General features: G+C 40.0%; 1 pseudogene; it reads left to right on the forward strand.

Annotated features, from left to right (window-relative positions):
• LOC138040601 (ATP-binding cassette sub-family C member 4-like) overlaps positions 1–5,000 on the forward strand; it is a 40,414-nt pseudogene that overhangs the window by 28,782 nt on the left and 6,632 nt on the right.

Consider the following 5,000-nt stretch of genomic DNA (forward strand, 5'->3'; position numbering starts at 1 on the left):
CGAGTGTCGTTACTGAAAACTATAACATTTTACTTGCTTACTGTATTACGCAGCACTCGAAAGGTTGTCTATCAGTACAATATACCAAACTTTCAAAAAAAAGTAGCATTCAACTCGCTTTACTGTATTAAACTTACCAATGCTGTGCTGTTCATTAATGCCTCTAATGCATACATTCAATACAGAGCTGCGCACTACATAGCATCAGAGTTCTCTGTCCAGCTTTAGGACCTATGCCAACTGCTAGACAGTCGGCACGTTTCCTTGTCGCTGGTGGCAAATTAATGTTGTCAGCACTACAAAATACCTAAGGTGACCGTTTGTCTACGAGTTTTTATGTATTCCATTCGCGCCTGTTGGATGTATGACACTGGTTATAGCAAACTCGGCGCTACCCGCCTCGTTGGCTATCTACCATCTGATATCCAAAGCGTGCTCATGGAATAATTGTTAAAATATTTAAACTGCTCACTGATGATATTGCATACACGTGTGTATGTAAGGAGCTCTTTTCAGAAGAACAGGATATGATTTGCAAATGTGGGGAGATTCTTAACTTATGGCCGTCATGCATGAGTCACGAATTCTAGTGGGTGACGTCCTGAATATGCAACGCAACGATTTTGAGAAAAGGTATTTCATTCAACCCTTGATGTTGTTTTTCTTCAATTTCAGCTCTTGCTCCTGGCATGCGCAGTTTTGTTGCTAAATGTTGCAGCAATGCCTTACCTATTGGCAGCCGCCATCCCCATCTTAGCCCTCTTCGTGTATTTACGACATTATTACGTAAGGTCTTCAAGAGAAATCAAACGCCTTGAAGCGATGAGTAAGTTTCATGTAAGAGAAATCATAGATCTGTGCAACGAAAGGAAGCCTAAAGGTAGCTCAAGGGTTGGGTTGGAATTTAAACCCTTGAACATGCCGTGGCCCAGAAATACTTGACCGAGACCGAATGCATAAATGGCCGCAAATAAACTATCATTTCATTGCAAATTAATCTGAATATAGACTCTTTCAAACGAGGCTAGAAACGCTAATTAGTACAAAGATAAAAGAATAATTTATCCGCAGCCATTTTTTCATTCGGTCTAGGGACCGGTCCACTGCGAATGAGTTCGTTTCATATCCCGACATGTGAAGCTATCATATATAGAGAATAAATGAAAGCCATAAGCCATAAAACGATTTTTTAAGCGAAATGATCATCGGTTCTAAAAATGAAGCAATTTATTTAGGTGCAAATAAGCCTGATTTGAAAAACCAAAGCCATGAGCTAAAAAAAGGGAGGGCGGAGGGGAGGGGTGAGATAAGAAGAAGTAAGAAGAATAAACAAGGTTACAAAGGGAACGTTGAATGGTACGACATTCAATAATCTGACCTACGAAATACGCGTGCTATATTCCCACCAATAGCCCATAATTCCCTTATTCGCTTTGATGAAGGGCTAACGCTCGGAATGTCAGCCTTGCAATTTCTCTACGGTGGTCACTTTCCCATATCACCCAGTTGATGTTTCCTTTCCCCACCGGTCCCCCCCACCCCCCCCCCCCCCCCTCTTCCTCTACAGTTTCTTTAAAAACGAAACTCCTTTATTTCATCCTCATGCATTATTTATGAATTGTGAGTCGTCTACGCGGTGATTACTATTTTGCTGCTGCGATTATTCTATAAATATGTTTTAGAATGTTCTTCCTAGCTTTCGTGCTCTTTAAAGTTTGCGTATACACCTCATTCCAAAATGGCCGCCATTTTAGTATTTTTTTGTTTCCTTGCAAGTTGGCCCTTTTGGCCTTTCTTTCAAACGTAAAATTCAAAAGAATGTTCAACCTTGAACGAGGCCAAAAAGGCCAATTTGCAATCAAACAAAAGAATACTAAAACGGCAGCCATTTTAGAATAAGGTGTCTAGCTCTGGTAAAATTGAACAATGAAGAACTGAACAACATGTTTTTTTTTCTATTTGTCAGACCGCAATCCTTTCTACTCTCACATCTCTGCCACCATTCAAGGTCTCACCACTATCCGGGCATACTCAGCCGAAGATAGATTTAGGGACATGTACCATGTTTTTCTAGATGATCACTCAACCTCGTGGTTGTTATTCGAAACAGGAGCCAGGTGGCTTGGATGCCGTCTTGATTTCATGTGTTCTGTTTTTGCTGTTGTGGCAGTGTTCACTGCGCTATTGATGGCGGAGGGTGGAATAAGTAAGTGTTAAATACCTCTTTTTATTTTTTTCCGAGAGGGCACGGTATCGGGAATCATGTAATCTGATTGGTTCTTCGCGCGGTCCGGATTTTCCTATCTCTACCACGGGCACAGTAACGCTCGGAAAAATTTTGTCCTTGACCTTTAATTTCCATTTTTTGACACCGAATCCGTTTACATACAGAAGTCACTTTTTATTAGACAAGAGGTTTGGATATAAAATTTAAATAAAAATATTTCTCTTTGAAATATTCAGTTTGTAAGTCGCTTTAATTCTCCATTCGCTATCAAGCGCTGTTGTTAACCAGCTAAGGGTTGGTCCGTATAGCCAAAAACGGTGACCTCGGTCTTGAAAAAGCTGCCTCGGGCAGCACTTTCAAGACCTCGGTCACAGTTTTTCGCTTTACGGACCTCCCAGCCGGTAAATAACATATATTTCTATCGATACTGGTGAAATACTAATTTTCCTTCATACGAAAAATCATATCTTCACCGCGCGCAGTGAACATCATCATCATAATAACAATAATAATTTCGAAAATGAATAAAACAAGTTGTTTTTATTCTGGACATTTCATCAATATCTGTATAATAAACTGAACATTACATGGTCGCTTGGGGACACGAATGTTATCTTCTCGTGCTGATAGTATCGCGAACGAGTGAGATACTATCAGCACTCGAGGATGAAATTCGAATCCCCGCGCGGCCATGTAATATCCTCTTTTTACTAATCGAGTTCGGGGTCCGCACTTTACGTTGCAAGATTAAAACATTTTCACAAGTTTATTTCCCGTAAAACAACATGAATAACTTTCTGGAAAATGTTGCATCAAAATTTCAAACTTAGCTCGCCGTATCGCGAGCCGTACTGTAGAATACGACCCTCTAAATTTGCTAATTACAGCGCGTGGACTATCCGATGGATACAATAAAAAGAGTTTCGATTGAATCCAATTCAAAGCTTTGTAGATCAAGAAAAGTGTAGGTACTGACCAATATCGCTTGGGTTTGATTCCCGAACTCAACAGCCTATGCAAAGTTGAGTTTTCGTTGAATCTCTACTTTTGTCTGAGAGATTTTTCTCTGAATATCCTGAGTCTTCTGTCACCTTAAAGTTCCCAACCCATTAACAGCGAGTGGAACAGACAACAATTTGTTGGGTAATGGGGTAGGAGATGAAGCACTCCATTAGCAGGTCGTGAAAAAGCAGGATAACTAAGTTGCCCGGCAAAGAGAAGTCGTGATCCTCTCCAAGGGGTTACAATCCCCAAGGCCATGACAACAAGTTGGCAATGCGAGGTTACAATCCTCGCCAAGGGCTTACAATCCCCAAGAACACAATACTCTCTAGAGGATTACAATCCCTCACCTGAGAGGTCCTTATCCTATCTAGGGTTGCGAGTCTTCTCTCACCAAAAACCAATATTTGATTTGGTCTGCAGTCATTTTGATTTGATTTACAATTTCTGCAATTAGTAGAGTAATTGAGCTCTGCTGGATAAGCTCGAGAACAATGACGGCGACGATGGTGATGATGATGATGATGATGAATAGTATTTTAAAATACATGTAACTACTATGAATGACACTAACGAATATTTTTTCTTCCTATTGTTTGTTCGAAAACTACCAACGATTAAACGATTGTATGAAGGTGCAATTGATTGTGCGTCTCTATGCAAATTGCATTATTGTATTTCTCTAATACGCCATTGGTTGTCTTACTATGCAATTGATTTTTTGGTGGTGTTAATGATGAACCATCGCGCGAGATTTAAGGTATATTGTTATCTGTCATTGCCCAAAGGTGCAATTGTTCATCCATTGATGCTATTGAATGTTAATACATATGCAAATAGCATTATTGAAAGTTCGTTATATTTGCCGTATAGTTTCAACTGTTGACGTAAATGAATGTATATTTTACGCAAATGAACAGCAAAAGGTGTAGCAGTTAGGGTTAGCAGGAGCAGTTGTAGTTGCTGTTGCTGTAGCTGTAGCTGTAGTTGTAGTTGTAGTTGCAGTTCCAGTTTTTGTAGTAGTTGTTGTTAGATGGCCAGATTGCTAAAGCGGCAAATAGTACTGGTTTCATATTCAAAGGAATTTTTTCTAACGTGTTTATTGGTTGAGCCGGCAAGAAAGCCGATCGTATAGTTTTCGGGCAATCAGTGGCATTCTTCCTATTCTCGGTTTTCACATGACGTCACGACCGCCATGTTGGTGCCCCTAAACAAAGAAAAGGCGGCCATATTAGTGCCCCGACCAAATCCTCCGGGAATTTAACTCTATTATTATGCAAACGCTTCCTTTTGTTTTCGTTGAAAAACATGGCTGTTGATCACGTGAGTGAAAACCAGCAATTAAACCAAGTGTTTAGATCACGAGGCGCATTGAGATTCTTGTACTCGCGCCTCTCGTTGTCGGGGTTTAAAGAGGCAAAAACCAATTTCTAAATTAAGGAAGTAAAGAGGCAACAATTGGCCTTTTTCACCGAATGGTTTATTTGTTTTTACCTGATCCCAAGTTGCTTTTGGCAAACAGTTTTGTTATCTTCATTTTCTTTTTCTTTTCCTTTTTTTTTAAAATTAACATTCAAGAGCTTTCCTCTGGAGTGGTGGGCCTTGCTCTCATATATGCTAGAGTGTTAACCGGTAGCTTTCAATGGGGTGTGCGCCAGAGTGCTGAGGTGGAGAACTTAGTAAGTTGTCTAGAATTTACTTGGTACTAAAGGTAGTCTCAACAGTAAATGTTTATTCTACATTACACGTGGTATATACAACGCTAAAAGGT

The sequence above is a fragment of the Montipora capricornis genome, chromosome 3, assembly GCF_036669925.1.
Source record: "Montipora capricornis isolate CH-2021 chromosome 3, ASM3666992v2, whole genome shotgun sequence".
In the NCBI taxonomy this organism is placed as follows: Eukaryota; Metazoa; Cnidaria; class Anthozoa; order Scleractinia; family Acroporidae; genus Montipora; species Montipora capricornis.